Consider the following 12,838-nt stretch of genomic DNA (forward strand, 5'->3'; position numbering starts at 1 on the left):
AAACACTTTACTTGAAGTGTCACCCTATTAAAGGATTTAAATTAGGCTATTAAACCCACCTAATACATACAATTTTCAATCACCTTCTCCAAAGGTTCTCCTACCTACCTATTAAGCTAACCTATCAATATAGGATTTCCAACTTCTAATACAATGGCAAGAAAGTATTAGAACAATGAACCTCATAGTATGCAACCTTTAAATGCTAGATTCAAGTACTTGATCTACTCTCTCTAATGTGACCCTTGCTTGATCTAATCTTTGTTCTTAACCCTTGTGCTATTCTGATCAACTGGATGTGTAATTGTTGCTCTATTCCTCTAAGTCTTCTACACTTTCAATCTAAATTTCACTATAATCTCCCTATACACTATTTTCATCCAAATACCTAATGGAGTTTTTGACCTCCTTTTAAATATTTGGAAGACTTAGGGTTTGGTATGGATCTACGATCCATATTGAATCTCAAATTCCTACTAATTCCTTGCATTTTTCTTATCGGTTGCATGCCTTCTCCATTTTTCTGATTGGCTTCATGCTTATCACATAGAAAATGTAAAAGATTCATCCTTATCCTTTTTCTCCTTTGAAATCCATCTATGTTGGCTTCAAAATGGGTTTACATCTGGGTTTGTGAGGGCACAAACTCATATGTTGATTCTGTATTGCTCGCACATACTAGACTACTAGTGCTCAACACATATACTATCCTAGATTGCTCAACACCTATATGATTCTGGTTGACTCAGCATATGAAGTATTCTAGCTTACTTAACAAACTGCTTAGTATCTCAAGTCACTTGGAACCTATATTTCACTCGACACTTATATAGTGCTCAGCACCTAAAGTCACTCGACACCTATTGAAATTCTAACTCAGCACACATTGTGGCTCAGCATGCATGGTGTACTCAGCTTCAACATAGAAAGTGATTAAGTGTGTTGACACTCAAATGTCAAAACTATTTAAGACCAACAATTTTTTGGTTAAGTTGGTATGTAGAACCTTGAACTTGTGCAACAAGATGTTATAACCACTTTCCTTTATGGTAATTTAAATAAAGAGATTTATATTATACAACTTGAGATATTTTTAAAATATGTAGAAGAAAATCTACTTTGCAGATTAAGGAAGAGCTTATATAGATTGAAGCAAGTACTGAGGCAATCATACCCCAATTTTGATAGATTCATGACTAAAATTAAATTTCTTTATTGTCAATTTGATCCATATGTCTACTAGAAGAAGTTACCTAGTGGCTCTATTATTCTTCTTTTTCCTTATATTAATGATATGCTTGTAACTAGTTCTTCTATGAAGATAATTTTTGAATTAAAAGAAACATGTCAAAACCATTTTCAGCAAAGGACTTAGGTGCAACAAGATAGATACTTTGTATGAAAATTATCCATGATAGACATGAGACAAAGAGTAGGTTATCTCTCTAGAATATTCTGTTCTTAAGGTTTAAGAATAATCTAGCATGGTCGATGCCAAACTAGTCAACACTCCTCTTGTTGGTCACATTTTTTAACCTTTAGCTATGTGTCCCAAGACACAAGAAATTAAAAACCATATGTAGAGAATTATACATTATTTAGAAGTGGGAATCCTTATGTATATGATAGAATGTGTGAGTGTAGATGTTTTCCAAATAGTTGAACTAGTGAGTAGATTTATTTGTAATCTAGGCAAATAGCATTGGGATAGAGGTAAATGGATCTCAAGGTATCTTTAAGGTACTTCTAATTTTGTGTTATATTTTGGTGGAAAGGATGCATCACAAGATGATACCCTGATTATGATATGGGTCAAAATTTAGACAATAGAATGTTCACCACTAGTTGTGTATGTACATTTGCTAGACAAACAATTGGTGATCAAAGGTTATATTATACACATGCATTATCTACCTCTAATTTTGGAAGGGTCATGTAGAAAAAAAGCATGTCATATGAACCAATAGCTTTAGTGGTATAGAAGTGGTCAAAATTTTTTTAAGAAATAATTTAGGACATTATAATCTAACAATTTTACAAAATATTGTTTTAGCTGATATAAGTGATGTTAGGTGCATTTCTATCTATAAACAAAGAATTGCACCTAATCATTTTCTATAAATAAAAAAATATTTGGACATGATGAGAACAACATAATTTGTGAGAAAATTAAAAATTATAAAAGAAAAAAAAATAAGAAGAGATAGTTCTACTAACATAGGGCATGTAAGAATGATGGTTGAAGGATAATAGGAATTTAAATTTTTTGATATAATTTTTGAGATTATTTTAGAACAATCAAAATTTAAGAGACAAATCCTACGAATAAGACAATAAAAAAGAACATATTTCAAGATTATGTTTTTCAAATTTTAATAGTGTAATTGAGGGAAAAAAAATCCAGTAATGAGATGAATCAAGAAAAAGCAATTTAATAATTTTAAACACATGTCAACCATGGCATGGAAACCATAGACTAAAGAAAAGAAAATCATATAGTGAGAATAATAGATCATCATTTGAACTTTTTATATATTTTTTCCTTCAAGAAAAGTTTCATTTTAGATTAGGTAAACTAAAGAGAGAAAATCCATAAATAAGATGAAGAAAAGAATCTAGTTAAGAAGAAAGATGATTAATTAGAACACGTAACAATAAGAAGGAAGATGTTGTCTTAGAACAAAACAACTATGATAGGATAATTATTCCCATTTTGAACATCACACTAAAAACTTCTTGAAATCTACTAAAAGTATTAAATAGTCTAATTAAACCAAGTAAATTAAAAAATTTCTTTTTCAATACATACAATTATATAATAAGTTATTGAAATATATAAAGATGTACAGTAATGGTCATTTTAGATCAACCAAACTTTAAAAAGAGGAAAATGTTCCAATAAGACAAAATAAGAAAAAGAATGGACTGATGAATGGAGGCATTTAGTAAATTAAAAAATAAATAGAAAAGAAGAAAAGAAAATGGCTTCTACGATGATGTTATTCAATTACCACTCACAATAATTATCAAAAGGTGCATTTGAGTGCCTTTAATATGTTTTAAGTTTGTATTGTCATGTCTTCACTTTAGAGGAAGAATAGCCACACTTTAGTACACTATTGAATTCATCTTTTAAATCACCCGAATGAAAATGAATTTTACTAAAGTAGATGGCACCAATACCATAGAAGATTCCATACCCTCTCATTATTAAGAATTTCAATAATTTAATCATTTAGGGCTTGATACCATTGCATTCAGTCAAATGCTCTGGGTTTTATAATATTAATCCTCACTTCCTTTTTAGATGGTTTCTCTACCACATTCAATCATGTTAGTTTTTACAATAAACAATTGTATAGTTATACAAATAGATTTTATCTTTCTAATAAATACAAATGGGGATCCATTCTTATCTGTAAAAAGGAACCTCCATAAAGTAACATCCTCTAGTGCATGAAATGTTTTGAATGCAAAAGAATAGATGTTCTATACTACTTTATTCCCTAGGATGTAAAAAATTTCAAAAAATCTACAAACTATTGAAGTAGTCAAGGGACAAGTAATGTCAAGTTTCTCAGCAAGCTAGAGTGTTGAGTCATAGGCAGTATCATGTTATAGACAGTGCAAAATTTCTCAACACCTATAGGGAATGAGTTTCTTAGTCACAAAAGGAGAGCTTGGCGAAAAATGGGGGAGAAAGAAGCTAAGTTACTTGGCTAAAGTAGAAATAAAGTGATGCATGGATAAAGAACAATGTTCCAGAAAATGCATAAAATGGATTCTCCTCCTCTCTCCCAATACTTACTAATTATACACAATAGATTGTATCAATAGAGACAAGATCTAAAACTACAATAGATTTGAGATGGAAAATATGCTTTCTTGCATTCTACTAACTAAATCAAACTGATACAAATATGGAGAACAAACTATCAACCCTAGTTGAAAAAAATCTAAGAACTTAAATCAAACTTACACAAACAAATGGGTGCATATAATAAACTTGGAAGAATCACTTCTCGTATATGAAAAATCATTACTTTCACAAAAAGACCCAAAAAGTCATCCACTCCTACTGCTAGATCTGATAGAACTTTATGCCTCGACTATTCTATTAAACTTCTCTTCTATGTGACTCTTAGAATGTCTAGATCTAATTTATAGAAAGAAGGAAAATTCCCCACTTTTTTCCTTTTCCTATTAACTCAAATTATTCATTTTATTTCAAAATTCAAACTCATCTACCCATATTAATGTTTCTGACTATTGAAACTACAGACTATTAGACTTGGTATGTGGATGTAGGGCTCCAAGGACAATCAAAAAAATATAATATTCCAACATGCATCAACATGTTGTTATCCGTCTCAAGTTTCCATACTAGTAGAATATATAGATTGTAGTGTAGGCCAATATAGTGTTCTCATCCCAAGAAAAAAAAGCTACAACATCACTGAAGAAAGAAATCTCAAGCACCCTCTCAACAACAGATTTGAGATCAAATGGTATTTTAGTAAATAGTGCTCTGCCTATGAAACCTTAGAGGGGATATGCTATGATGATTACTAGTCAACTACTAGGTAAATTTGTTAGGATCATCCTCATGAATACAATTTCTCTAATGGGATTATTTGTATATACATATATATCTAAAATTTGTTAATTTCTTATAACCTAGATATAGATCAATTACACAACAAATCCATAGAAAGAAGTTTAATCTGATTATAAAAATTAATTATCTAGGTTAATTAACATAAGCTAAATAGAAGCAAAACACAATTAAATAGTAACACAAATATACCCAGGAAATCATAGGTTGTGGAAAAACCTACAACTATTGGATCTTTTATTCAACCTAATAGCAAACTTTCTCTTCCATAAATGCCATTGAGTTTGCCACAACAACTTTACATAGATAGAGTCAATCTTCTTTACTTGGCAAGAAAGAAAAGAAACATTCTTTCCTTTATTTCTTTAGGTTTAAAACACATAAAATCATTGTTTATTTATGCAACCTCACAAACTCACAATTATCCTATTTAAAAAATAATGAACTAAAACTATTTCTAAACATCTAGCTCAAGTTTCTTTAAAGCAACTACACCTTCCAAGTTACATACAAAAAAAGCCAAAACTCCCTCTTAGTGAGAAAGGTATTATGCACAACACCTAGCTTATCTTTGAAGAATACAAATTGATTCTTCATCAAAGCATTTTTTACGATGCCTTCTATCTATTGTTCTATAGGAATGTACTGAAGTTTTAGTATTCCCTTTTCGACACAATCTCTAATGAAGTGGTATTTGATATTAATGTTCTTGGAGTTGTCATGAAACACTAGATTCCTAGAAAGTTTGATGCAACTCTAATTATAATAATAAATGACTCTAGGATTTGTTGAACTATCATTTTCCATGATGCTTAATGATAGGAATTGTCTCTAATTTATCTCTTGAAAAACTAATCTAGGATCAATTCCAACATTCTGGGTGATCTTGCGACCTACTAAAATCCATTTAGTTGAAGATAAATGTGTTTTTTCATAGGGAGGCCTTTGCTGGTTCTAATCCAATTTCAGATAAGATGTTCAATCTGCTTGTTGTTTCAAATGTAACCACAAAAGAGATATATTTTTGGTATTTTCTATTTTATAATGAATCTAATCTAAGAATGCAACTATATGAATTCCTAATTTAACTAAGTGTTAGCAAAGAAAATAAAAAAGATAAGATAATCAGAGATGAAAGAAAAATAACATGAAAAGGAAATTCCTAATAGACATAAACCATGGTGATAGCACATCTGCAACTTAAATCATCGAATAGATCAGGTAGGAAATAATTAAAAATAGGAGCAGTCCTTCCTCAAATCCACTAATGTAATCATTGATGGAGACTTAGTAAAAAATGAAAGATGTTTCACTTCTCATTGAATCACAAGGCCATAGAAAGTGTGCTCATGCAAGACAAGAAGATATGTAGGAACAATAGGGTGATCTCTTCTCCAATGCATTATGTTAGCAAAATTCATCAAAACATGGCAAGCACTAGAACTTAAAGATCACACAATAAAATCAGCACAAAAAAACCGTTGGCACCATTATTATTTATGAACAAGAATTCACAAAAATAACACACTCTAGAAAGAATAACTACACTTAGAATGAGAGTACCAATAACACATATTATTGTATCAAAATAATAGCCTAGAATACATGTTACATTCCTAAATTTATAAGAAAATATCTCCTCAATTTGTGTTGAGAGAGAGGGATCTCTTAATGTAAACATATCCTTCTAAACTAATCAAACAAGTCTAATTATATACAAACAGACTCTCTAAATAGTGCTAAGTAGGACTGCACCCTTCTTTATATCAATTAATGGGTGCATGAGCCTTTACATGACTTAAAAAAGAAAGAAAGAAGAAGTAGATAAAATAAAGAAGATATAAGAGGATCTGAGAGACACTCAAAGCTCTAAAAATGCACACTCAACCTACTCTAAACATTTGTAGGAGTTAAATTGCCATCAAAATGTGTCTCTGGTGCATGGAAAGCTCTAAAGTAGAAAATGGTAATTACCTATTAATGCATTCTCACTACTTGAAAATTATTGGTGCACCTTTGAAATAGCGCACCTTGTGCACCTTTGTGGTAGGTTCAAAAAATCCAAAATTTCCCCAAGTGTAAAAATTGAAATTCTAGCTTCTAGGTTTTCTTCCCCTTTATGCCAGAGATATGTCTAGATATTTTCTCTTGGATTTCTATATAAGTTTCATTACTTGAGTAGCATCTAAAAAATCTAAAGCCTCATATTTATGCCTGACTATTTGCTGATAATTACTTACATCCATTTGAGTCTCTGCAAAATCATCAAGTTTAGTGTCCAGTTCTAACAATACCTCTTTAATCTTAAATGCTTTCCTAATATCTTCATCAAATGAAGCATCATTGAAAGTTATTTGGAATTTTTTGACCACTAATTGCACTAAATTTAGCTTTATTTTCAACTTGTCTTCTAAAATCTCAAGGGAAATAGAATCATAATACCTCTCTGCTTCCCAAATTTTCCCTTGAGTCTGGTCTTTTAACTTTTCAATGTCTTCATGAAGTCCTTCCATGACCTTATTTCCTACATCAATCATCTAATTCCAATCTTATAATTTATCCAACTCTTCCACTATATATACATCCATGAGAGTGCGATATCCTTGACCCTTTATTATTGTCAAAACATTAAGGTACTTAGCCCAGGTCTACACTTCATCCATCAAACCAAAATGTTGGTTCATGATAGATACTAGCTTCTCTACACTAGACTAAATGTAATTTAATAGGTTTAGATTACCCTTTATTATCTATACACCTTTCTACTCAAAATTGTCACACCATTGTTGACATGCTCCTAAAAATGAATCAACTTGAAAAATCTCTTTATCTTTCTTCTACAATACTACAGCAAGAGTAAGTTCTAGGTGATCCTTGTCCAAAAGGCATACAATTTCATGTAGATAGCCTCTTAAAAGCTCATTCTATTTATGCAACATCACCAATTCAAAATAGTTTCCATCTAGCTCCCTAAATACCTCCTTGATGCTTGTAATGATGATTGCTTTAGCTGTGTCTACCATGGGCCTTCGTAACATGAATTCTTTAATCTGATAGTCCTTAGGAGTCAAATATTCAATATCAGGATGTCGAGGAGGGATGGCTATATGGTAAGTAAGTCTTGGTCTTTGTTCTTCATTATGAAGGCTAATTGTTGCTTGTCATCCATAGGTTGTTCAATATTCTTGATTTCTTTTACCAACTCATCTATACTCTCGTTGATAGTCATGTGCAACTGACTCTTTTGCTGAATCATAACCTCCCTCTTCAACTATGCTAGTGTACTACCCATGGGAGACATGTATTTAGGTGAAGAGGAGGTTTGCACTACTAGCACTTTATCCTTATCAGTCATTTTTAGAGTATTCTCCTTCTTAGAGAGATCTCCATTGGTAGTCAATGTATCTCTTGTAGCCAAAATCCTTGCCTTTGTATGCTAAGAAGTTTTGTTGAGGTTCTTTGGGTATCCATCCCTCCTCTGATACTTCATTTGATGGCATATCTTTGGGCTCTTTTTCAGACATTGTTTTGTTTTTGTTCTTCAATGATAGGAGGGAGAGGAGTGGCTAATCCTTTTTCCAAGAAAGATAAGTCCTAAAATGGTGGTGTCGATGTACATAGAGACCCTTGTGGTAGAGGTAGCATTTCATTGCAATCCTCTCCCAAAGGTTTTTTCTTGGGTGTATCTTATATATTTTCACCCACCATTTCAGTTCCCATAGGCATTAAATCAAAATTAGAAATTTTGAAAATATCTATTTCTTTGCCTTCCTTATCATTAATCCACTATTGCTACTCATGTTTAGAAATGGTAACCTAAATACATTCTTTAGGAATGGATGATGATGTCACAATGGAGCTTTTTCTTCATATTTCATGAGCATCCCTAGCCAAGCAAGTCCTTTGACTCAAGGGGAGATTATCTTCCTCATATTCTTCATCATCCACCTCAGGGATGGTTTCAAGAACCTAAGGAATGGGAATAAATTTCTCTTGTAACTTTCCCCTTCGTGTCCTTCTGATAGTAGGCCCAATCTTAGCCTTCTTAGCAACTGAAGGAGTAGCTTCTTCCTATTGACTAGATGGTGACACCTCTAGTGCTTCCTACTTTGGTTCCTCCTCCTATTCCTATAGGGGCACTTATTTAGTCTCTTGATCCTGAGCTACTTGCTCATCTTGAAGCTTTGGTTTTGCTAGATCTTGCTAAGGTTGTTGAAATGGCTAGGCTTGATCAATTTTCTTGCTCCCTTTTTTTTCCATCTTTCTTTTATTCTTTCACTTATCTACCCTAAATTACTAAACATCTATCTCATGTTGATGCACCATTTTTGGTCTGAATGGGGACTAAGCAGGGAAAGTTGGTACTGTAACATTTGCACCTTTACCCTTAATTGGGCAAGATGATGATTGAAAGATAACTGCTTGAGGAAATAGATCAAGCTTAAAGGGTTTCTTAATCCATTCTCTTGTTATATATATTATGTGCCTTTCTTTATAACTTATATCTACATTCTCATCTTTTTCTATCTTAGCATTCATGATTGACCTATCATATATCTTGTCTCAGTTATACAAGGGATCCAACACATCTTGATTGTCTGGTTTAACATACTTGACTAAGACCTTTATTTTTAAGGTGCTTCCTACTAGATATAGAGTCATCCTTCAATAATCCTTTATTTGGATATCATACAATAATCCATTATTTGGATATCATAGTCATCTATCGTGTTCATACAATGATCTTCTATGGAATCTTCATGCATAAACTACTTTCCTACCAAATGCTGAAATCTTCCAATATTGTCAAAATAAGGATGAGGGGAGTTGTAATCCTCTAAGGGATATTGATCCCATTCTAAATCAAAGATCATCATATCCTCTTATTTTCTAACCTCAAATGAACATATAGTAATAAGCCATACCCATGTCTTGTTATGTTGTTTTGTGATTCTATCATACACATATGTGTTGGATACAATTGTTAATTGTGTATTGTCTTTGATGTTACTCAAATGTCATATAAGTCATCAGACAGAGTCTACCAAGCTCAAATGATCAGAAAAGCAATTTACAGTGTCTACCGAGTATTCCTGAACATTAGTTAGTAAAGTTAGTTCTTATCGAGCTCACTCGGGCATCAAAGGATTTTGTAGCAGAAAGTTAGTGTTAACTGAACTCCCAAGGTTAACAAAGAAAAGTTAATGTTTACCAAGCTCACTCAGGCATCAAAGGATTTTGTAGAAAAAAGTTAGTGTTAACTGAGCTCCCAAGGTTAACAAAGAAAAGTTAATGTCTACCGAGCTCACTTGGTTATCAAAGGAAATGTGGCAGAGAGTTAGCTTCTACCAAGCTCACAAGGCTAGCAAAGGAAGGTCAGTGCTAACCGAGTTCACTCAATCTCCAAAAGATTTTTGTAGGGTTTGCAGTGTTTACCGAGCCTCACTTGGTTAACACTAGAAATCCATTCTGGATCAGTGGTTACCGAGCTAGGTCGGCCAGTGAAAGATTTTATTGTTTTGATATTAAGTTCAATTGTTTCATGCAACTGACTGATGTAATGATTTTTTTAGTTGTTGTAACTTAGATTTGAGTTGACTTGATAATTTGAAAGGTATATATTTAGATGTTCAAGTTGTGAATTAAAGTTTGAGTATGTGTGTATATGGATGAGGATGGAATAAGTGAATATTGAGCAAATTTTGATGAAGGATTAGATATCCTTCTGGAGCTGCAAAGTTGTATTCGATTAGTAAGGATCCAGTAAAGTAGAATAGAGATTTGTAATCAGCAAAAGATAAGTTGCATATCATTCAGGTCACCTCATTCTTGCTTTCTAATCATCATAACAGTGAATCTAGAATCTCTTAACAGATTTGGTTTAACAACAATTTTGTAAATCCTCTAATAAGGTGATAGTTTAGTTGAATTGTTCTAAAGACCTCTAATCAGGCCACTCCTAATAGGGTGATTAAATTCTCTAACAAGGTCACACCTAATAGTGTGTATTGTAACCTTTAATAGGGTTTGCTCCTAACAGGGCTCAATTCAGAAGAGTGCAAATTGGTGACTTGTTACTTGGTGTTTTTTCCCATATTGGGTTTTCACGTTAAATTTGGTGTCTCTTGTGTTCATTTATTTTAATCTTTGCAAGCATATTAATAAATATGAATGCTAGATGATCAGTAATTAGTTAATCTACTGAGTTACAGTATTCCTGCATTGTTTAATGAGTATCAACAGTAAGTAAAGACATCTAAGGGATTTTTTTGGAATTGATTTTTGTGGTAACTGATTCACCCCTCCCCTCTCTGTTACTTCATCTATATTTCCAACAATTGCTATCAGAGCTTTTGGTGCTTGTAGGACAAGATTTCAAGGATCTAAGCTAAATATCAAGATATCTTATAAGAGGGAAATTCCAAGACTTAACAAGGACAACTTCTCAGCATGACAAGGGTTGATGAGACTTCATCTAGCTTCGATTGGAGATACAGGACAAAAATATCTTGATGAAAAATATGCACAACCATCTAGTACACTATCTGTCAATGATATTGCTAAAAAGGAAACCCACAACATTATGATGATAGATATAGCATCTACTCTGAGTTATGAAGAATTTTATGACATCAAGGACTACAAATCTTCCTTCAAAATGTGAGAAAAGCTGAAGGAAATTTATGGAGGAGATTATAATGTAAGAAGAGCCAAAGTAGAAAGTCTGAGAGGACAATTTGATTAGATGAGGATGAGAGAAGATGAAAACATTGCAAAATATGTTGAAAGAGTCAAAGAAAGTATTAGTGCATTCAAAGCATTTGGAGGAGATATCAAGGAGGAGACAGTAATAAGTAAAGTTCTTAGAACTCTACTTCCCATTTATGCAATTAGAGTTTCTGCAATTCAAGAAAGAAGATGTGAAGCAAATCACAAGATAAAACTAGAGGCCATAGTTGGAAGATTAACTGCATTTGATCTAGACAACTTTAACAACTATGTTCCAGCTTCCAAGAACATTGAATCAGCATTTGAAGCCAAGCTTTCACTCAAGAGAAAAGAAAAATGAAAAAGGAATCTCAGTCAGGAACTGAAGATGAATCAGACCAAAGTTCAGATAGTGATCTTGAAGTGATTGAAGCTCTACTAGCAAGGAAATATTCTAGAGGCAGAGGAAAATATAAAGGTAAAGTTCCTCTAATCTGCTTTTCATGTGAAGAAGTTGGTCATATTGCTGCTAGGTGCCCAAACAAGTAGAAAAAATGTGAGAAGAAAGGCTACAAGTACAATGGCAAGAAAGACTTCAAATCATTCAAAGATAAAGGTAAGAAAACATGTTTTATGGCTAAAGATTCTAATGATTCTAATGATGAAGAAGAAGATGAAATTGTCTACATTGTTGTGAAAGATGAATCTGATAATGATGAGGAAATGGAATTCATTTCTCATATGAGAAAAAATGATACATGGATCATAGATAGTGGTTGTTCTCATCACATGACAGGTGATAAAACTAAGTTTGAATACTGTGAAGACTATGATGGTGGTAGTGTAAGATTTGGTAACAATGAACCTTGTTGTATAAAAGGAAGAGGAAGAATCTCTCTAACCAAAGAACTTATATGTGATAATGCCTATTGGGTAGAAGGACTAAAGCATAATTTGTTGAGTGTGGCACAACTCTTCAATAATTGATTCAAAGTAGAATTCATGCATGGAAAAGAAAGACTATTGGATGACAGAGGAAAGCTGATTAGATCAGGCACTCAAACTAAAGATAACATATTTTATCTTGAATTTAATGAATGTTCATGTTTTATTGCTCAAGTTGAAGAAAGTTGGTTATGGCATAAAAGGTTGTGTCATGTCTATTTTGATAATTTGGTGAAGATAAACAAAATTCAAGAAAGTAAGAGGCATTCCTAACATAAAGAAACCTGAGGTCGGTCTATGCAAGAATTGTCAAATTGGTAAAATGGGAAAGACTAGTTTTAAAAGTAAAAACTATCAGTCTGAAGATATATTAGAAATTGTGCATACTGATTTATGTGGACCCATTAGAATTGAAAGCTATACTGCAGAAAAGTTCTTCATTCTTTTTGTTGATGATTACTCAAGAATGATGACTATCATGTATCTAAGGAACAAATCAAAAGCATTTGAGAAATTCAAATGGTATTTGGCTAGAGTAGAAAAGGAAATAGGGAAAAGATTGAAATGCTT

Source organism: Cupressus sempervirens, chromosome 5 (genome assembly GCF_028749045.1).
Source record: "Cupressus sempervirens isolate cs-2001-9-10 chromosome 5, ASM2874904v1, whole genome shotgun sequence".
Classification (NCBI taxonomy): Eukaryota; Viridiplantae; Streptophyta; class Pinopsida; order Cupressales; family Cupressaceae; genus Cupressus; species Cupressus sempervirens.